Source organism: Neopsephotus bourkii, unplaced genomic scaffold (assembly GCF_033783945.1).
Source record: "Neopsephotus bourkii isolate Nb327-2 ecotype Australia unplaced genomic scaffold, CSIRO-AGI_Nbou_v1 NB_168, whole genome shotgun sequence".
In the NCBI taxonomy this organism is placed as follows: domain Eukaryota; kingdom Metazoa; phylum Chordata; class Aves; order Psittaciformes; family Psittacidae; genus Neopsephotus; species Neopsephotus bourkii.
Window position 1 is genome coordinate 15,921,371 of NW_026900684.1, and position 24,035 is coordinate 15,945,405.

At 35.7% G+C, this 24,035-nt stretch overlaps 1 long non-coding RNA gene across 2 annotated transcripts; it reads right to left on the reverse strand.

The window, feature by feature from the left end:
- Positions 1-445: 445 nt before the first annotated feature.
- LOC133221373 (uncharacterized) lies at positions 446-23,189 on the reverse strand. Of its 2 annotated transcripts, none has more exons than XR_009727992.1 (3): positions 22,795-23,189; positions 22,457-22,668; positions 446-635 (listed from the first exon to the last, which is right to left on the reverse strand). It is a non-coding gene; the product is annotated as an uncharacterized LOC133221373 (long non-coding RNA). The 2 variants fall into 2 exon arrangements; XR_009727993.1 differs by lacking the exon at positions 446-635 and adding an exon at positions 13,965-14,049.
- Positions 23,190-24,035: the final 846 nt, after the last annotated feature.

Sequence of the window (24,035 nt, forward strand, 5' to 3'; positions counted from 1 at the left end):
GATTTTTCAGCTTCAGGAAAGAGAATTCCCTATTCTTGTACAAGTAGATCAGTATTATTAATGTAAGTCCCATAAACTCCAGGAAATTTGCTTTGCCTCCAATATAACATGCATTATTCATATCAATACCATCTAGTTCAGTATTATTTTACAAAATGCTTAGAGCACTTGAACCCCAAACTCTACAGATAAGAAGCAGTATCCTACTGTGAATATGTTGAAATGTATCCACTGTTCAACAAACTGTCTCTAACATGATAAAAACAGCATAGCTATATCTGTAAGGTCTGTCTGCTGTTTCTGCAGTCTTAAAGGGCCATTCACTGAATTTTTCTGTCTCCTGCAGCAACTCGCATAACTCAGACTACTAATCCAGTGCACTGCAACGTTTGTGAAAGTATTTCCTATAGAATACCTTTTGAGCCAAAAGCTTGAGTTGAAGCGATATTCTTCCCTCTCCCACTTTATTTGTATAGACAGACCACCAGTTCACATGAATTTTCACATATTTATCAAAGAAAAGAGGTGGTCTTATGCTTTTAGAGATGTTTTATTTTGAAGTCCTGAATCTTCATTTAATGGGGGAAGGTTCACAGTAATACACCCAGACACATTTCCACTCAAAAGCTAGAATCCTATTCTTGGGATAGAAATAAGAAGATAACCTTAAAATACTAAAATTTATAACCAAAGGAAAACTAAACAAAGGATCTTAAACTTCAGCAGATTAAATTTAAAAATGTAGTTAAGAAGGACAAAAAACAGAATTTGAGGAACAAATTCTGATACAGAGATCAAAGCTAGCTTTAAATCCTTCTTCAAACACCTCAGAAAGAAAGAGCCTGCTAAAGTGTCTATAATGCCAATTGATATTCATGTTATAGAGATAGTACTGAGAAAGGAGGAGATTATTGCAGAGAAGCTAAATGGATTCTTTGAATCAATTCCGTGAGGAAGAAACTGCAGAGGTCCTGACTTGGGAATCCTAAAGAAGAGAGTACACACAGACCACGTAAAGGGTAGCACAGCACCGGAGCCAGACAGCACTCACCAGGGAACTTTAACAGAACTCAATGATGAAATACCAATCTATCTACATAACATGTGCTATATAAACGTGTAAACCTATCAGGATAGAAATACAGACAAGAGCAGGGATGGAGGGGTTGCTTCCCCTCTACGCTCATAATTAACCTGAATTTTTGCTAGATGGGGTTCAGAGTCCTTCTCTGTTTGGGGGGAATCTCACAGGCAACCTTCTTTAGGCTCCTCACACAGCAGGAGTAACACATCTCAGATTTTCTTCTCAGCCAGCTACCATGGACTGCCCAAGTGTTCCCCCTCTTTACTTAGCTCTCCATAACTTCTGCCTCTGGAAAAGTAGCACAATGGTGCCAGAGCTTTTCATTCCTTGTTCTCCGACTTTCATTCCTCATCACATGGCACTTTGAAGTCACTAGCTGCACTCACAGATGCAAATATAGTACAAGGCTCTTCTGCACCAAACATCAGCATTGCAGAAAACTGTAATCCCTTACCCTTTTTATTCTAGCTTTAATATCCTTCCAAATATCTGTTAAAAGATGTTTTGTCATGTTAGAATTCCCTTATTTGTTTTCTTTCACCTGTCCCCCACATATAGTATATGCCTGCCAATATTTAAATAATTAACTAAGCACTAATTGCTGTATTTCTTCTTAAATAAGTAATAGAATGTAGTTCTGCTAAAACTATAGCAATGTCATACAAATTATGAGCACACTTCTCTGTGTAGATGGCCACAGTTATTAAATTGTATATTGAAAAATAATATATGCATACATAGCACAAAATGTAGAAAGCATCAGTGCAAAACTGCCCTTAAAATCATGTATCTATTTTTCATAGAATCATAGACTAGTTAGGGTTGGAAAGGACCTTAAGATCATCTTGTCCCGACCCCCCCCCAGGCATGGGCAGGGACACCTCACTCTAGACCATGTCACCCAAGGCTCTGTCCAACCTGGCCTTGAACACTGCATGTGTTCAATGGAGCATTTACCATTTCTTTGGGCAATCCATTCCTCACCACCCTCACAGTAAAGAACTTCTTCTTTATATCTAACCTGAACTTCCCCTGTTTAAGTTTAAACCCATCCCCTCTTTGTCATATTGTTTAAGTCCCTGATGAACTTCAATTTATTGAAGACAATAAATTTTCCTTAATATCTGCAATTGCCTTTTTTTTTTTTTTCTGCACACACACTGCTCAGCTTAAAATACTGCTCTCACTGACAGCTGCTTTGCAAGTAGCTGGAGTCCACACAGGAGTCCATGAGGAGTAGGAAAATATACTTCCTAATTTATTGTCCTTAGCTTCACTGAAAGATCTTAAGAGAAATTAGATTTTCCAATTACCTTCAGGGAAAGCAGTGACATTTTCTGTTATCCTTTAAGCACTTAGAGTATATGAAGAACAGAGAAGTCAATAATCAGTAGTAGCTATGCCATCCAAAGTCTAATTACCAATGCAGTATTTAGAAGCACTAGTCTTCTCTCTTTTCTAAATTTTCAGAGTAATGGAGGATTTTATAGGCTTTTAAATTTCTAGGGAGTTGCTATGAAGAAGAAAAGAGCACTTCCTGGAATAAGATTTTCTGTGTTTTAAAATACTTTCTGAAACACAGATCCAATCCTATGTATTTTCCTACTGCTAAAAAGTTGATAAGCCCTCCTGAACCATTGACCCTCATGTTTTCTACAGAATATTCCAATTTTCCTTAGAGCACTGTAGAACAGCTCTCCCTCCAGATTATTACTTTTTGTCTTTCTCCTTGGACTGAATTAAGTAAAAAAACCAACACCTCAAACCCAAACAACAAACAAACAGAAAACCCAACCCCAAACCAGTGGACAAGAGGGACTGTGCAACATGCCCACTAGAACAATTCCTCAAGCAGCAACAGAGTTACATTTGCTCAACAGTTTCAGGAAGAATTGGGAGGTTTGGTCCCTACGAGACCACCTGCCTGACATCTCATCAGAGTAGAAAACAATTGCTCAGAAGAATCTGCTGCACAAAGCCAGGCTGCTCTTAGTTGTGGCAGAAAATCCAAAGGTTATAACACCTCCCATTTCCTTTCTTACTCCATAGCTCTATAATATAAAGAGGAATGTGCCCAAGAAAAACGTTAATGACATATTTCTGTTTCTAATCAGCTCAAGATATGAAGGGACTACAAAACTCTTACCAACCCAGGGTGCAACCGCAGTCAGATACTCTGAGAAAATGAGCCCCAGAAAGCCTCAGGGACTACCCACAGGCAAAATATTAATGTGAAGGAGCAACAATTGGGAGTGGTTTAACCCAATGCAATTTGAATATTCATTAGGAGGTATATTTAGATTGTTCATACTTTTGACTACTTTTTCCATTTCTAGTTTGTACTGATCATACCATGAACTATCGTTAGGTGCCTAACAAAGTGAATGATATAGCTGGCAAAGGCAAATGTGACCTTTTTCATCTCTGTGAAACAAATACTAGGACACAGAAAGGGAGATCAATTTAGTTTAAGAAATCTGTATGCAGTTCACATCAGCAAAATCATAGTGCCACAGCCAGTTTGTTGGCTAAGGATTATCAGACTGTCTATCCTGTATCAGAAAACATACCCAATAAATCCTCATGCTGGTTAAAGAAATACGCCATCAGATTCAGAATTCTTGTTTCTAGGGGCTGACTCTTCTACAGAGTATGTAGCAGCTTTTTTATCTGCAAAAACTTTTTTGCATCTCAGAATGGATAATCCATGTGAGAATGGAAACTGAAGAGTGCCATTCTTTGACAACTACATAGATTCATAGAATCATTAGGGTTGGAAGGGACCTTTAAGATCACCTTAGTTTCAACCTTAGAACATTTAGCTCATCCTCTAAGTCACACTGCAAACTGCTTAGCCTAATTGAAATATTGCAATATAAGTATAACATAAGAACGTTGTTCCATGAAAGGATTCTTTGTATTTTCACTCTTTAACTGCTTATTGTAGTTTTGTTATTAATCACCTATTCAAAAATACAGCGGAACTATGGGATTTTGGTATCCTTGCAGAAGGCATTACTTGAACTACAAGAACAAAAGAAAAAAGAAGAAAGATACTTTATTGCATAAAAATATGCACAACGGCCTACCAGCTATATGATATCACACTCCTGTCATTCTCAAATATCCTGGATCTGTTATGGAGCCCTACAGCAGTCTGAGTCCAAATAGAGACGCTGGACTGAATCAGACTCTGTTCCTTCTAGGCACTAGACAATATTTATTTGTAGCAGATAAGTAGTTTTTGCTTAAAGTACAGAGGGCTCCTCCAAACAATACAAAAAGAAAATATCATCATGGAGCATGCCCTTAGCCTTCATTTCTTGGGAAATCAATATCCCTGTAGAGGAACAGATGCTTCTTGTAGAGGAAATAAATCAATCTGTTTCTATGCATGTGCAGAATCCAGATGTAAGAAATACAGTCTGACTGAGTCTGAGGTCTGGCACTCTGAAAATGGGGTCATGAGAATCAAATCATGAGTTTCTTCATCTTCAGTGCAGCTGAAAGCTATAGTGTTTATATTCATTGCATGCATTTAATTGGTACTTTGTTGTTGCTGCTAAGGAGGTGGTTATAGTGCAGACTGTGATTCCAGAATCAAAATAAGTATATTTATGCTCTAAATTTTAAGTTTTCCTTACCAGAATCAGAACATTCTGACACAAACCATCTGACATGCAGTTACCACATGGGTACTTTTTACACTGGACTTTGTCCAGAGAACATTGCAGAGGATGGGGGTGTGTGACAGGCAGCGGAGTATTTGTATCTTTTGTTTTCTTGCTTTACAATTCTTTTTCTCCTCACATGATCAAAAAAATTAACTATATGGGATGACATAAATTTAAGAGAGTCCTTTTCCTACTCTGCCTGAACAACAATGCTTATAGGAATTTATTAACAGTTATTAATAACAGCAACATCAATACACATTACAGCACAGAGATGGAAACAATGTAAGCAAAGCCATTTGCAAACTAACTTTAAAGACTGAAAATTATATAAATAATTTACAAGTTGAAGCAAGCTGATGGGGCAAATACTAAGGGATTGAAGTTACCTTGTTCCAAAAACACAAAAGAGACTGTTTTACTGGCAATACCAACATTGCAGGTTTCTATAATTAGCCATTTTACAACCTTCTTCATGTGGCACAATTTATTTCTTTTTTAATCTGGATTTGTTTTCTTAAATGTTTTACTATGATTTTATATTTTGCCCAAGTCATTAGCATCTCTTCAGTCCCTCAAAGACAAGACAAATCAAATTTTAAATCCAAACAGCTAAACATTTGAAAAGAGAAACACACAAGAAAATACATCAAAACCATTTGGATCTCTACCACTATATCAATTTTCCATGAAAGGTTTTTCAATAGAGAGACTATCATCAGCCCTGTGCGAGGGCCTGGGACAGACATATGAGCAGGCGAAACTGAAGTCCTCATGAAGAAATGCTTGTGTCTAACAATGAAGGGACATTCATAACGATAAAAGAACTCTCTCCTTATTGCATCATGTGTACTTGTCATTAAAGCACCACACATTTGATATATTCACTTAAAAACTGTTTCATATCTTATTCTCATCTTTGGGCTTTATCGCTTTAAATTACCTTCTGTTTGAAGTTGGTAAAAATTCATCAGATTTTCATGAAATGATGTGAATGACTGCTCTTGGAAGTAGTCTAAAAGCCATCACCTTCAAGCATCTGAAAATACGTTTAAGCAACTATAAATAGACTTAACAATAAAATTACTACTTAAGAAACTTTGTTTAGTTAAAACTTAAGATCTATTTCTCACCAATTAAGAACAAGAAGTGAAACTGCAGTTGCAGCTAAGTGCTTAAGGTAAGCATAGCAGGAGGAACTGTCTCAATTCGTAAGCTATATTCTCTGGTGGGTGAAGAGGGAGACTGAATTTTCAATAACAATAATAATTATATCATCTTAAGTTGCACAAAATCAATTCTTCCTCATGCATCACTTTTCACTCTCATATGGAGCAGTACTGAAAAACAGAGTAGGATGAAAGAAAAAACCACAGTATTTTTCCGACACCGCTAGCCCTTTCTCTTGTGAAGTCTATTAGGAAGACAAACAGCAAAACCCATTTCTCCCTGCCCCACCGGTCATGTATTTGTAGTCCATGAGGGGACACTATAACTAATTCTCCAGGCTGACTCCTTTCCTGATAAAACCTAGAACAGCTGTTAGATGCTTTTGCATTTGCCTTTGAATTCTTAGATTGTTATGATTCAGCTTAATTAGGGAAAACCACATGTACATAACTACAGAAATATTACATTTTTTTATGTGGTAATCCTTAACAAAAATACAGCTGTCATTTCTCTATCCCAATTAGCCACTAATACTGCACTCTATTTTTAAACTGAAGAAATTTGCTAATTAACAAATGTTCATACTTAGCTAAAATTATATTTGGTCATAAAGATCTGATTTTTTTTTTTTTCTATGCATGCCCATTTTCAATTCTCTCAGCATATCCTCATCAGGTGCATCCAGAAACAACCGGCCAGATAACACCATCAGGAGATCTCTGACAGTATTTAGAGCAACAAGTTTTCTCTTTCCATACCTTATATTCAGTATTCTACTTAGCAAGTTTTCTACCTAGCATATGACTTTTTTTCTCAGTAGACATTTTTCACCCAATCATAAGTTAAGTACCTGATTTTCTATGACAAGTATATCTATCCACAGCACTGATAGCACCCATTTTAATATAATGACATAGTTTGAAATTAAGGGATGCTGTCACGTGATCAAAAAAATAGCTGTAAGAAAACTTATGCATAATGAAGACACAAACAGCCAACCTTTTTGGTGGGATCAAAACACTGTAAAAAAAGAATCAGTTTCAGGAAGGAAATTTCTTAAAACAAAATTGCTAAAGGTACCAAGGATGTTTAATGGGGGGTTCATTCCCCTCCTCCATGTACCCCACATAGTTATGTTAGATAGGCTGGATAAATTAGAAATCTGTATAATGCTACTACAAAAATTCATACTATAATTCCCATCATTATAGGAGACTGACTATCCTGAGAGAGACTGTAGAATAATCCAGGTAACAGATGTATTTATGAAACTGACATTGAGAGAGCAAGATGAAGGTTGAGAAAAGCACATTCAGAGCACTAATAGTTATTATAGAGAACACTGGAACAAGAGTGGAAGCAAACTGCTTATTAAAAGGAGATTTCTAACCATCAGAAAGCCAGGTTTTGGAACAGGCTTCCACTAACTGTACTGGAGCAAGGGGTGGGTGGCAAGGGAGGCAAACATCTATCACTTTAATTGAAAGCAGTTGTGAAAGGGTGCAGCTGTGATCTGAAAATCTTACAGCATTTCTGTATGGTCAAGTAATACTGAAATGGATGACCAAAGTCTTATACTCTGAAGCACTCACTGACTTAGCAAGCATCTAATAATAGAAACAAGACCTTTTCCCCATTTTGTATTTGCCCTGTATCTGAAAAAATATCACTATTGCACTACCGATTCAATCTTTTTCATACATCATTACCCTCTTCTTCTAAGAGTATTGTAACAGGATGACTTAATGAAACAGAAATGGTTAGAATGGGCATTTTCATTTATAAAAGCTATTGCTTGAGATCAAAACAGAAAGAGGTTACACAGTGGATGGTATAAGAAATACACAGAAATGTATGCTAGAGTCTCCTACTGATTTCTTTTGTTCATATGCACTCTTCATTAGAATGTCAGTATAATTATTTACTTCCTAACAAACTCCTATTTTCTTTCTATAGCAGTGTTTTGTCTTTTTGTAAAAACCAGCTAAGTTTCAAAAAGGAAAGAATTTCAGAAATGTAGGTAGAAAAATTAGGTTTTGTCAGCAAAATTACTCACATGCTGTTTCCCTCATTTGAAAGTCTATTTAGGACAACATGAAAGGTGTCTAACAGACAATAAACATTATGTATCCTTCATATTCCACTGCTACTATGCTTCGAGCATTCATAGGGAAAACAGCTGTAGTAAAAAGAGAATACTTTGGTTTACATACTTTGGCTATGACTGAAAAGATGTTCCTCAGTAAAAGATAGACCATTGTGATAAGAAAGTATTTATATTATTTATGAGACATTAAGAAAAAAAAAAAGAAAAAAAAGAAAATTACCTGAAATGCAAAAATCCCAACCAATAATAATAATCCATGTTGTGTTTCCCTATCCCACACCCACACTTTTTAATTATTTTTTTTTCCCCAGATCTATGCATTCTGGTCAATGCAGAAAAAGATTGTGCTAATTTTTTCTCTAGATTTAGACTAAATATAGACTGAAACTAAATTTAGACTAAATCTTAAACGAGATCAAAGATGTTAATAAATCCATTTAACTCACATGTGGTCTTTTTCTTTAGACAAACATGACCTTCATTTAATGACTAGTTAGGAAATAAAGTATTTTCATGCACAGAAGGATCTTACCTCACCGCAAATGCAATACTATGATATGCCCTGTTTATATAAATGCACATGTAAATTTAATTCTTTTTACCAGAAGAATCTGTTGCAGCTGTGCCTATGGGCATATAGTAGGCATACATGAATTATTAAACACAATATCCTTCACCTTCCTCTCAAAAATTTCATTCAAGATGAATAGGACTCCATAGTTATAATCAAAGCACTTCAAAACCACTGCCATTACCAGGCAGCTCTCTCTTCACCATAATGCCTATCCACAGGGATTCAGCCACTGATAACTAAGAAGCAATTACTCTTTTTGACAGAATTATCAGAAGCCAAATTTAAGCAAACACTTGGGGCAGCTCAGTAAAAACAGACACCAAACGTGGATATCTACCCTTCTCAGTAATTTCTTTAACACAAAAGAATACATGAAATTCAGATGCTTCATAATTTTTGGAAATAGGAACAGGCTTTTCAACAGTCACAGAGTACACCTGAGTCAAAGTACAAAATTCTCCTACAGGGAAGTTACTTTTCTTCTGTTACTGACTATTGTGTAAAGAAGAAAGGCAGAATACTAAAACCAGACTCTATGGGACTATGGTTTGACAGACATTTAAAGAATGCCTGCAAACAACTCTTCTTGTGAACTTCTGCAGGAGGAACCTACATATTGAAATCTTTTCTGTTCTTTGAATTGATAGAGTCACTGCTCAACAGCCATCTGTTGAAAACCATTAAGATATCATCTGCCTTATGAATACTTTCCTTTCATGTTGACATAACATCTAAAGAACTGGAACAAGGTTCTGGATCTGGAGGATCCAACAGCTGAAGGACCTGGAGGAATTCATTACACCTATTTCCTCTGTGTTTGGACCTGTGTACTACTCAGCCCTCCCATTAACATACTCTCAGTCCTTTTGCTCTTTCCTCCGGTATTGCATACATGAGATAAAGAGAGGGAACCCTTAGAGTGAAACCAAGAGTTGTGATAAAGCTAAAGTAATGTCCCTGAATTCTAGGACACAGAGATATTAATGGGTCTTCAGGAAAGATGGCATGCCATCATTTTGAATGAGACCTGGCTGGTGACCCCAGCTCAGAGTCGTGCCTCATTTGACATCAACTACATTATCAGGAGCATGTACAGGCCCGATTAGCCACTTACACTACTTTAAACATAATTACCTGGAAGAAGATTAGACACACATGCATGAAGCTGTATGCTCTAGAAGAATAGTGTTTTGGTAGCATCATTACTATAAATTTACCCACTTACTGCCAGAACATAGATGAACTCACAGAAGAGAAACCCATTGAAAATGCAATTTGAGAATCCCTGTCATGTTCAGAACTTATGTGAATAATCACTGGTTATATATTTCTTTTCTTATCACACGTAATAGAATGGAGTATTTGTTTAAATACAAAACCAACACTATTAAATGGATTAGTGAAAAGAGGTAAATAGTGACGTGGGGTTTTTTCCATATTAGAACTGATTCATTTTAGGCTTATCAATAAGCCTACAGTTAAAGTGTAGGTATCTAAATTAGATTAGGGCAGAATGATAGATAACTTTCATGCATATACAACAGTATAGCTATTAAAATTCCATGAAAGTCCATAAGGTCTACATAAATAATTCTCAATGCAACAGCTTTGAGGGGAAAAGTAAGTACATTGGTTTCATTTTAATTTTTTCTTCTAGTGGAGCATGCTATGAAAGAAGCAGTGAGATTCCCTGGGCTGTAAAATGCTTCTTTTGTTTCTTACATATCACATAAGGAATTTCACAACAGAAATTAAGTTGGCAACACAGTTGTTCTTGGGTTTAAGCAAAATGAAAAACTATGTCTTAAGGGAAATTGGAACTCCACTTTTTTTTCTCTGAAGCATACCTGACAGCATATGAATATAAAAGTTTACTGTTATCCACATCAAGCAAAACAACCAGGAAATCAAAGAACAACCAAGCAAAAAAAAACCAAAAAAACAAACAAACAACAAAAACCTACTAGAAAAAAACCTGCGTCTGCTCTTTTTTAAAGTTCTTGCTATGAAATGTTATCTTATTCTTACTAATAACAAAATGGAATAGGGATATAACTTTCCTACATAAATCCTTCCTGTGCAATCTGCATTTTCTCAATAAAATTGTCTGTTTCACGCTTTTGACAAATCTTAAATGCCATTTGAAAAATTAAACATCCTTTAGCAGTAGCAAGATCTTTCAGTTCTGAACCCAATGCTTTGAACATATTTTATATTGCTTTTTTGTTTAAGAACAGCAAGAATATGTAGCTTAGTGGGAATGAAGTAATGTTAAACATGAAATTGACTTGTTGCAGTTAGAAATTTTAGGTCCTAATGTTATATGGCACAAATATAAGTAGTGATGGTTTTGTTCTTCAGAAATTTCAGGATTAAATATTCTTAACGGAGTTTAGGAACCACTATTTCAGCTGCTAGTATTAGAATACAGATGCACATTTCCATGATCTGGAATTCTTGGTACTTTCTAATTTCCATGAGTAAAATCACTTGGAAAACTTCTATATTGAGAAGCATCTCTACAGTCACTTGACAATTTTTTGACAATCTTTACAATTGGCTTGACAAATCAGCACAAACATCTTGCTATGAGCAGTTCTTGGATTCCCACTCCCCCGGTTCTCTGCATTTTAAAATAGTTTTAATTATTTAGGCTAAAAGACAAGAACTGAAAGCTGCTAGAGAACTTGCTTGGAAAACTAAAAAGTTGACACCTGGTATGCAAATTACCAAAATAATTACAATTTGCTACAAACGCCTCTTTCTCAGTCTGCTTATTTTCTCTGACCGTCAGAAAAGTAAAAATAAATGGTTTGTGACATTTCAATAGTGCAAATATTATGGAAAAGTTAAAAAAGGTGACTTGGGATATTTTAAATCAATGCAATGCAATAAGGACTTATAATGTGTTTATGTTTTTATTAAACATGCTGTAGTTCTTCTCTATCCTCCTGCAGGCATTTATTTAGGGTTTGAATTTATTATTCTAAGTTATATAATTCTTTTTTGACATTACACTTTTTCTAATTTCAGGATGAACAGTAGTATACAAAGGTTCTCTTGATCAGTCATTCTGAGAGAACTGATTTTGGCAACACGGCAGGAGTGGTAAGACAATGCAGCAGTTGTTTCAAAGACAGCTATGTTTTCCAAGATATGAATCACAGAAAAAAAGGAGGAAAACCTGTTTTTGCTTGATGAAGCCAAATGCAGAACCAACATCTCAAACCTTAAGTGGTGATAAACTCAAAGCAATTTAAAGGGCATTCATTCTGGTGGCTTGGGGGGAGGGAGGTTGTCTCCTAATTTTTTATATTTTCATCTCTAGTTTCTCTCTCCCAGAAAGGCAATCGGATATTATGGGTTCACCTGTAACTGAATAAACTACAAAAACTACTTTATTCTTTTCCAAGCTCTTTCCATTCTCAGACAAGATGACTGCCAAATTGTTTTGGCCAAACTTGCACAACACTTTCTTACTTTCTTCACTCTCAACAGTGTGGATATGGAAGAAAACTTAAAATCCCTAACAGAAATTATTTAGATCTGGCCTGAAGACAAGGCCTCTCTAACCACAAATAAATCTCCTGTTGCACATAAGATAGTACCCAATTCTAACAAAGATATTCTAAAAACCGTAATAATAAAAGGCTTTGTGGTACACAGTGTAACAAATGCATCTTCTAGCAGCTAGATGTCCAAGTCTAATCTAATTGGGCCAGTGGGAATTTTCTTAAACCAGGGAACATTACTCCCCAATAGTCATATTTGACTCATTAGCTGCCTTGAGAAAACAATTCAGCTATCATGTAGGGTGAGAAGCAAAAGCTTTGAAGATGAGCTTTTTCAGCTTTTTCTGCTTCAGAATCTCCCTTCTACAGAGCACTTTAAGAGGAGTGAAACCCGTTGCAGCCCCAAAGCCTGCTTGCAAAGACTAGGGGCTGAGGATCCACTGCCTGTCAAACCATCAGTAAGTTAACTCATTTTATTATTTAGAATTTAATTTGCATGGAAACAGAAGCAACAATAAAGAAGCATTTCTAAAGCAGCATTTATTTGGTTACATGCAGTATCTGGAAATACTGGTACTGTATTTTGTTATTTTGTGACATGGGAATGAGAAGCCAGTGGTTGGTGTTTTAGCCAAAAGACTAAGAGAAAATGTATTCTCTTTGAAGACATTTTCTATAATGATGACTGATGAAATACTACGTAATAATGGACTAAATACTATAACCAAATTCAGGACTAAAATGGAAAGATTGAACCACTAGTTATGGAATCAGGTACAGCTGGAAAGGTGTATCATTCTTCCTTATGGGAAATGGCAGATTTTCAAATATTAGAATAATATATTAGAAAAAAATTAGACAAATATTAGAATTAAAAATGTTTCAGATTACAAAAAAAATTTCATTAAGAACCAGTCCCACAGTCAATTACAAAAACTGTTCAGTTTTTTCATCGTACTTAAAAAGCTGCAAAAACCTGATCTTGTGTGATCTCTGCATTGTATCATGGGAAACAATCCAAATGGAGAACTCAATCTTTAGGGACAAGAGTGCAGGATGAGGCACCTGAACTAATCCACACGAGATACTTGGTGGTATCCAAGATTCCTCCCTACTGGTGGGTGTGAAAGAAGGAAAGGGAGAGAAGTGCCAAGAAAAAAAAAAAAAAGAAAATCCAAGTTTTGTCCCAGAAAAGTAAAAAATTTTCAAATGGAAAATACTTACTTAAAAAAAAATAAAAAAATAGTCTAGTTAAAGGATCAAATTCTATTGCAAAGCAGTCTAGCAAAATAACATCCATCCATTCCTGAATGTGTTTCAAGCTATTTTCTATTTAGTACTTGATATTTACTTCATTACAGTAAATTGTTATATTAAACTGTAAAGTTACATTACATTAAAACCACATCTGTTTTTATAGGCATAATTCTGAAGATGCATAAATGAAAAAGAACAAAGTACTGGAAGGGTATTCTAAAAAAGTGACAACCAGCTCTTCTGTAACAAGCACAATTTTTATCTTTAGCACCAAGGGTCAGATCTCTTTCCCACTGCCATAAAATCAAGCGGTCTAGCAAAAAGTATATTCAGTACCTCAGAGACAGTACAGAAGCAATAAAACAAATTAAAAAAAAAATACAATAAAATTACATAAAAATAACACAAAAAGGGAGGGGAGGGGAGTGGAGGGGAGAAAAAATAAACTAAAAGATAATAAAAGATAAAATAAGATAATATATGAAATAAAATATAAAATAAAATAAAATAATAAAATAAAATAGTTGAACTTTTACTTCTGTAAGAGAAGGCAAGTAGTGGTTCCAGGCCCATTGTCTGCCTGTATAGGAGTACCAGATGTATACATCAAAAAAAATAGAAATTCTGTTTCCACCATGCCATTGGTGCTACCATCAAGGACTAGTCCTCACCTAGAAGTCAAATAAAAGTTGCCCCAAACCAATATTGGTAGTGTTCATCTGCATTGTGAAGCATCTGTGTTAGGGTTTTTGTATTCAAGCATAAATGATTTCACGGTTTAAAAAGCTATGATTAACGACAAGGCATTGATATCTACTGACTCAGTTTCAATTACTGACTTACAATTCTTTTGATCACTGGGTTAACGGAAAGCTGACATTGGCCAGTCTTCAAAAAACATCCTAATTCAAACAGAACTAAGAATGTATGTGCTCCCATGGGATGCAAAGCTATATTCTGTATTGAGTCTTCTGGGCCTTGCATGACGAGTAGAATCAGGTAAACCAGAAAACATGGGAGGGTCTGCTAAAGAGATGACAACAAACCAGAAAAAAAACATGCAATTGAGTAACACTTTGACATATCGAGTTACAGGGTTTACGCTGACAAAACAGCAATTGATACGAGCAAATTGGCAGAGATAAATATGCAAATTGATGCAAGTTCCCTTCAGCTTTAGAAATTCAGTAAACTCTTCAGTAACAGTGCCAGCCTAACAGTACTAAACCCCTTTTTCAGAGGAGTGGATCACTAGACCAGCTAAATGCCATGCTAGACCACCCCTAACCCTGCCTGAGCCAACCCAGCAGCTGTTGGTGCCACAATGCTGGATCACACCTACCATGAGAAACTAGCAGATGCCAGCCAGTAAACTAATGGAAATAATGCAATGTTACTGAGGGGCAACAGCAGGGAACTGCTTTATTTAACTACACTTTCGGAAAGAGTGATCAGTGTCCAATTGATATTTGATGGGTCAGATTCTCAGGAACACATGCCCCCCTATTTTTTCTTATTTTTATTCCCCAAAATCTTGCAATAATGACAAAGCAGCTGGGCAGTCACAGCCAAGTAAAAACAGCAGTGAACACCTTAGAATTTTAAGGTCTTACATGTATGTGCAAGCACCACAGACCACATATACTGAAATATGTTTACTCCTTAAAAAAAATAAAAAATAAAAAATAAAAAAATCTACCTGATGAATTTGCATCAATTCCTGTTATAATGCTGCTTTGGTGGATCTGCCCAAACCCATTGGGTATCCAAAAACTTGTCAATCCTTACTACTGTCTCCTGAAGAGCCTAAATTTGGGAAACTATGGAGTATTTCCTTTAGAAGCTGGCACGCCAGGTACTGAGCAGTATTAAACTCAGGAGACCAGAAGGGCAGGCAAGAGGCATGATATGAGGAAAAACTCACACATTCCACATTCTCAGGCTGTTTTGCAAATCTTATCTTGCACAGTAGCTAGAAATAGAAATAGATAGAAGTATATATAGACTAAAATGGAAATAATCCACAGATCATTAACTCGATCCACAGGACTCTGACTTTTTTGTCAAGCAGGGATCAAAGAGAAACATACCCTAGTTTGCAAAGCTGTGGCTGTAAGCTAGGTACATGGGCAAGAAAAAGTAACCTCAGTGAGCAGTGATAAATAGAACTGCAACTGCTTCTGCAACTGGGCAGCAGGTGAGTAAGGTAGATTTAGCACCTTAAGCCAAGCTTAATTTTCTTCTATGATTCTATGATTCTGGTTTTAGATTTTACTATCTTGATATGAAAAAGACAGATTTGAACAGACTTTGAACATTTTTTTGTTAATGCAGAATACTGACTGCCTAAGACCAGTTATTTTTACTCCTTTACTGCACAAAAAAACCCTAAGATTATTTTCTTTTAATAAGATAACAGAAAGATACATATAACAAATTTTTGTGTCCTAAAAGGCTTTTTTATGCTTTTCTGGATAACAGTGGTCATGCTTAAGATTTAATGCTGTAACTTATTAAATTAACTACATCACAAGCTCAGAATTAGTTATTTTGGTGAAAATATTAATAAACAAATTACCAGCTTTTTAAGTGCTGTCAAACTGAATTAGAGGAAGATCTTAAATGAAGTCTAGCTGCACAAACTAAGAAAGAAAATGCCTCCAGACAAGATCCAAAGAACAGCCTCATAACCCAAACCACTGTTACTTCTTGTCGTTTGACAATGTAGGGAGAGATGCTTCAGCTTCTTAGATCAAGGCACAAAAGTCTAGATGTCTTATACTGCTGGTTACCACCAAATTCATAGCATATAAGGTTCTGAAAACATTTATTTTCAGGATATTTCAATATTTACTAGTCCAGCAAGAATGCCACTTTTAGATAGATGCTCTAATTTAAGCCTGTCTGTCTCTCTACCTCCAGTGTTAATACATGCAGCAACCCCTAGAAACACCAACCTGCTCCCTGGTGAAAGGCATTTTCCTTGTGATTCTTATTCAACTTGAGCTTCGGCAACATCTGTCAAAACTTATTGGTTTTGCCTACACCCACCAGAAAAAGCCAAACCAAGTTTCATGCCTAAGAAACCCCAAAACCACACACTATGCTTTGACTTCAAGGAAGATGTGTGCTGTGGGACATCTCCCAGCATCAATCTCCCAGTTCCCAGGGTACAATCTGCCTGCATATACGATACCTCCTCCCAGCCAAATCCTTCATGTGGTATCAGGATTTGGAGGAGAAGGGGCTGTAAGAGAAATTATGATGCATATTTAAGACCCTCTCTTATATGGAAGATGAATGCAAGGTGGTGTACACCTGTGTCAGGGAAATGCTTCCAAGTACTGCTGGTGAGACAGCCACAGGTGTCATTAACTTCACCTTAAAGAAAAGAAGATGAGGAAAATGAGGATAATCTAACTGCCATCAACTGACAGCTGGGCTTTGAAACTGAATTACTCCTTAGTATGTTGGCCTTGTAACTACACAGTTTTCCAAATGCAAGCTATTTCTTCAAAGAAGAGCAGGACTGGGCCCATTACTGATGAGTCACATTTTCTGTATACCATTTGAAAAGGTGATTCTATGAACTTATTTTATTTTTCTCCCTCTCCCTTTAACCTTGGTTTTGCATGTTTCTGAGTAGTCATTTAAAAGATTTTTTTCTTTTTATATGTACATTTTAAGTACCCACACAGAAAAGATTACTTCCCCAAAAGCCCCTATCAAAATAAAATACATAAGAAGACAAGTTCTCATCGTTTCCCTTCAACTCTAGCATCTCAGCAGTGAAATCAAACTTTTAAGAAAGTAGACAAAGTAAAACTATTTGGATGCCAAGAAAATATGACTACAAGCTACATCCAGAACACAATTATCACAGTTTGATTCCTCACAGTTTCATTATAATCTGAAATCTGAAAAAAAGAAACAAAACATCTGATCCTGTCATGATAATTGTGATTCTGTTTCTGAACAGACTGGATGTTGAATATTTCCAACAAAACATATAGATGTCTTCCAAAACTATTTCATCCACAGCATTCATATTGATTACAGATTAAGTAATCTTCAATTCCTTCATTCTTGCTTTAAGGTTTTTGCTATATAGCAACTATTTTGAGCAATTACTGCTGGTATCCACAGTTCTGTCTCATCCTCACATAGGACAGATATATCTTCATCAACAGAGTTTAAGCTCTAACATCAAATTCTACAAATTTGTATCCAAATCTTAAATCTTCATATATGTCCAATCTGGTCAGTTAGAAATCAATATCCTTTGCTTCCTCCTCCTCCTCCAACTATGGTAGGAAAGTAACGACTTTCTTACAAGTGCTGATATCCACTTGAGCCAATCCCAACTAGGGACTTGGAAGTGAAGGTAGAAAAAAGGAAATGTTATCTGCAAAGGTTTATATGCTCCTGAGAAAAGTTAAAAAAAAAAAAAAAAGAAAAACACACACCAAAAAAAAAACCAAACACAAAACTCCCTCCCCAAAAAAACAGACGGGCAAAAAAAGCAAAAAGGAATAAAGAAAACACAAAACCAAAAAAAAAATAGGAAAAATATTGTCCACCATATCTTGTAATATTGCAGTGAAAAAGCTTCAATTCAGGCTTTACAATAATTGAGAAAAACAGAAGGCAGCCACTGCCATGTAATAATTAACAATTAACAAGTTAATTTTTATTTTTTCCTTGAAGCATTTTTGTCAGATCTGTGATAAAAAGAAATGATGTTCCTGACAAGTCTGGTAATTTGCATCTTACACTTTACAGATTTTGCAGTTTGTTCAGTTACTACTATGTGAATGCTGTCCTAATGTGAGTCATCAAAAACTGTTATTCTCACACACTAGGATATTCCTCAGAGACAAACTAAAATAGACCTAAAATTCTGATCTAGTTAAAATACAAAAAAAGTGTTAAGCATTACTCCAAAGGAATAATCTTCTGACTGGAAATTCAGAATTAAATACAGCAAATACTTGAGCAATGAAGTCATTAAACTCCTAAGGACAGCTGTTCAATTGCTTTAGGCAAAGTGAGACAGTAACACAATGACATGACACAATCCAGAAAGAAATATTTCACTGTGCAAACAAAACCTCTTAAAATCAACTAAAAAAATTTAAACCAAAAACTTAACATGCTAACCACAGACCAGCTTTGTACAACAGGTTGTTACATATTTGCAGAGTTTTGAAAAAGCTTCCCCCAAAAGATTACAAACCAAACAAAACCCAAATGCAATTAGCTAAAGCAAAGCAAATCACCAAAAAGCACACAAAAAAAGCCTAACTTAGAGGGCTATTTTAGGTGAAGTGCGTGATGACATTAACTCTGGCTTATTTCAGAGAATGGATGCAAACATGATATTCAAGCTTTTGGAAGATAGCTCACTCATAAAATGTTCAAAACCAAACTTCCTCTTCAAAGAGGCAGAGGAACGCTATTCCCATAAACACACATATATTTAATTTAAAACAAGGTTGTTCTCTGGTTCATGTTGCAATACTACAGTGAATTACATCAAGAAAGCAAAAGGAAAGTTACCAGTCATGGGTGAAAGCAGCCTACTTTTCCTTGCCTTGAAACACAACCAACTTCCATTCATCTTACTACAAAATGTGAGCGTGAGGCAGTTGCAATAATGGAGTTACTTTCCTTTAGATATTCTCTTTCTGAATGTGATTCAAAATACAACCTACCAACAGTAGTGTTATTTTCTGTTCATACTGAGTGGCAAAGATGAAGCCAAGAGAGAAATTTGTTTTCTTCATAACACATGCAAGAGAATACAGATATGACAATTATAGTCCCGAAACCTTTAGGTTAGATTTGGCTATTGCTTAGTACTAAAGTCTGAAAAGAGTACTGAAATTCAAGTAACAATGTGTCTGATTTTAGAGACTGTGAATATCTTGATCACAACTGAAGTAAGTGAAGTCTAAGATTATACAAATATAAGAAAATAATGGTTAATTATTAAAAATGCATTTGCAAGTACTTGATGAGTCCATATTAATAAAAGAACAATTAAACTGAATTTGCAGAGCTGGTGTGCATATGAACACCTCAGACTTAGATTGTTTGGTTGCCTAAAGTACACTATAATTATAAAACAATCCCAGTTTATTCATACATAACTTTCATTTTCATAACATACGTACTTTTTATAAAAAATAGTTTAATACTTATAGATTAGTAATGTTAAGAAAACAAGTGCAACCAATAGCACAGAAATCCCTGTATGCTAATTCTGTCTGAAGATGCACTGTAAGTCTGAACAGAAACATTTTGGTTCTGAAAAGCAACTGTACAAAAACACAAATCACTGTGAATCATGATCCATGATGTTTTGTGATTAGGTCCAACTTGACTAATAGACATGCAAAATAAAGTAATTAACCATTCATCCTTTTACAAATAGTCTGCAAGAAAATACTATTCAATCTGTATTTTAACGAAAACACTAAACTGATATGAAATCATGAGGCTATGGGGTACAACCTGGATATATTGTTAGTATCTTCTGCTCTTCAAGTTAAACAAATGCCCAGAAACATGTAGCTACACAACTGCAACTTTAGTTTTTCTTAATGGAACCAAGAGGTCATTCTCTTCTCACTAACTAAACAACATATGTATTGGCATTATGTTAGAAACTATTGTAATTTTCTGTTTGTGTCAGGTTAGAAAAGCATAAAGCAACAGGAATGCTTTAAAAATAAAACCCCTTCAGCCTCCTTTATTATCCTTAGTGTACTGTGAAAGTAAAGCTACTTTTTCTGGAAGTTGCTGTTAAGAGTGACAGAAAAAAAGTAGGTTTACTTCTTTATCACAAAAATTATACCAATTTCTGAGCACAAACAAAAACCATGACATCTTTCTTAATTCAAGGATTTAAACTTCAGAAACTAAATACAGTTCCCTGTTTTTTATTGTAAGAGCCTTATGCTGCACTCCCATAAAACCTTTCAAAAATGAGAGATTAAAGAAAGGGGACACTGGAAATCGTTTCAGAACCTTCAGTAATTTACAGAATCTACTCAGTAGTTTACCCTTAACAGAGTCCTCTCAGCATAAAGAGAACTAATCCTGAAATTATATCAACTTTCACCTTAATATATTGTGTTATACCTTGAAAGTTACTCACTACTAAAAGGCTCAGATAAGTTCCATTAAGGGTTTCAGATTCTACAGGCTTGATTGTTTTTCTCAGACAGCACATCACAGAATAATGCAGTCATAAGTATTTTTTCAAGTGCTGAACTCACAGAACTCTTGCTTTGACACTGCCTGTGGCAGCATACGGGATTAAAACCATACAAGAAATACCTGGGCAAAAATAGTCTGATTTTCCTACTCCCATCAATACCACTACTGTATTTTGTGTTTCCATGAAATAAAAACATCTCTGAAGCCCCACTGATGCACTTGTCAGCTACTTCTCTTCTCTGCTGATCTATAAAAGCTCACTAAATCACAAAACAAAAATAAAAGGAACAAAGTCAGTAGGTATAGCCACTACCTCTAGGCCTCCTTGACTGTCCATTACCTCCAGTGCTGCTTCTGGCTTCTTGCCAGCTCCTCAAAAGGCTTACCTGTCAAACACATGCCTTCTGGAAAAATAGGCTGCTACCAAGCCTTTTTTCTTTAAAGGTATTACTGCTGAATACATTAGTTACATAAAAAGCTGTAGGCAGGACTGTTTCTGTAGGCTGAGAGTATACTGTGATAAGCAAATATGTTTTTTTAAAGGAAATCCTAAACTTCTGAATACATAGACTGTTGTCATCCCCTTCAGTCCTAAATGACACTCCACCTGACTGCTATTCTTCTACTGCAAGTAATGTAATTCTACTTCTGCTAACACCTTCCATGATAACTATGTTTACTGCCTTGGACCACTATATGAGCCTAGTACAGTACCATGGGAATACTTCAAAAAGTAAGAAACACCAACAAATCCAAAAAAACAAACAAAAATCCCCAAAAATACTGCTCTAACTGAATTTAGGGAAAGTATCACCACTAATTTACCCTCTGACAATATTTTTATGCCAACTGAAAAATACTTGGTTTTTTTCATTGCAGAGATGGAAAGACATTATGCAATCTTGCCAAAGAAAAAGGATAATCCCACATCATAACATAAAATTAAAGCCAGATGGTTCCCATAGGAACATATCAGGAAAACAAATAATCTGGTAATGGGCACAACAAAGAGCGTATGAACAGAACTGTGTAATTCAATGTTCAAGAAATTTTATCTTGGTTGTAAGGGCAAAGTTTCCAGAACTTTTAAACAATGTGAAGATAGCAACAGCCTGACTGATAGAAAAAATTAAGTTAGGAATTTGGGCTTGGTTTTTTTCAGGTTAACTGTGTATCCACGTTATGGACACAATGCCCAGTACTTCCAGATATTGTACTTTCTGCAAGCATGGTAATTACTCATCCAGCACAGATTAATCTAAACAAGTACAGCTGATATTCATAGGTTGTCACAACATGCCAAAATCCCAGGAAAATGTTTCAGATTCATTCTGTCTGAAAACTATTTGGAAGAAGGTAGGGATTGGGACCACAGGATTGGAAGACAGGAAAGCCAGGACAAGTCCAGGAAAACTTGTTTGTCATTTATATTTCAATTTTCTAATCAAGTCAGTCTCTTAACATTATTAAATTGCTCTCTTTGAGATTCCTTTAGACCACCATACAACACTGCTGTAAACCAGTGCTACTGTAATGGACTAAAATGTGACACTCAAAGATTTAAAATAAAATAGGGGTATGTTCTGAATATTCTATTCATTACTTTATCTGCACTTATAAAATACCAGTAAAGGTTGAAAAATGCAAGTGAGTCTGCAGTTCATAAATTTCAGGGATTCTTTCCTGATGACATATCTTTGCCTGACAGAAAGAGAGCAGTATCTATTTGAAAATGGGTTATCCACCTACATAGTTCTGGCAGAAAGACTGAAGAGTACAGCAAGCCCTTCTCAGGAAATGTGAGCACTAATATGCTTTTCAGATATTGAAACCCTGCTGGATTTATGAACTTACCCTTATTAGACTGTTAGAAGCTTATTCAGCTGATCTTTCTTCTGCCATGGTTTTCTGATCACTTCTGCTGAGAGGATAACAAAAGTTGCTTCTGACAACACCAACTACTACAATCTGATCAGAAGCTGCCAGACAGACCTGATGCAAAGAAGCAAGAGCATGGACAGGAAGCTTGATTTGTAAATGCTGCTATCTGCAGAACTTCTGAAAAGCTGAGCAGAAAGACAGAAATTCAAGTTCTACAGCACAACCTGAGAAGAAAGATGGAAGAGATAGAAGGTTGATTTTGTACCCATTTTAATTCCCCTGAACTCAAGCCCTGAAATTCAGAAGCTTACATATAAAACAAAGGGAAAGCATCCATCCTAAATGATCCTGCAATAAAGCCCCATGCAAGCCAGTCATGAAAACTGGCAAACCTGTGTCCCATCACTTCTTAGTCTGAGGGCAAGCCCAAGCTCTTTCTCATCAACTTCAGATAAACTGACAAAACTGTGCTCTGAATTCCAGCTGGCCTTCAATCAGTTTCAGATAATTTTATACACTGCTGTAAGGATTACATCCTCTTTCTCAGAACAGACCTGATAAACCCAAGAAACATGACTTGCATGTGAAACCAGAACAAACTACTCATCAAACACGAGGCTCAGAGCACCTAAAAGTCACAGAAAACTCAGGGTAAGCAGGGCCACAGCTGCAGTACTGACTGCACAGCCGAAGAATAGAAAACACCTGGGACTCCAGTTAGCAGAGAATTTCAACATCTGTTTTCATCAACCATATTAAGCATGCCCCTAAATACTCCAAAAAAACACCTGGTAAGACAACCGACACTCTGCTAAGGTAAACAGACTGATTCCACAACCCAAAGTCTTCTCTTCTGAGCAAGCCCACTACAAAAACAAGCAAACAAAAACTGAAAGACTCAAACTATAACAATTTTTACTCCTTTCCATTCAGGCCCAGGCATGATTTTTGTTACATCACTCTACAGTCTTTTTTATTAAGTAGTAATGTAGGATTGTGAAATTCATCTCACTGTTCAAGAAGCTGGAGACAAATGGACAAGTTTTACAACAAAGGTATAACAATAAAAAGAAACCTTCCAGTACAAAGCAGTTTTCACTTAGAGTTTTGTTGGTTTATCATAAGAAAGTTGGAGAAAATCTCCCACGAAATGAAATTATTTCTTGTAAATGCTGACAAAAAAGAAGTCAGAGATCACATTTATGACACTTATGGTTTTGTTTCTGATTATGAAGAGAATACAGATTACAGAATTCCCATGATTTCTTTCTAAGGATAAGAACTTCTAAATTAACCAAGTATTGGGTACGTTTAACTTCTACTAAGTAATCTGAGAAGAGAAAGAAGAAAGTTTCTGTAAATAAACAGAATAAGAAAATTTATTCCAAAAAAATACATCAGATTTTTTTTTTTCCTCCCAAATAAAGTAGAATATAATACAGGCTTAAAGAAAACTGAGTGACTTCACCCAATTTTTCCAGCTGAAAATACTTTTATTCCAACTGAAGTACTTTAATTCCAGTAATTTTTAATAAGAAGAAATAGATTCAGA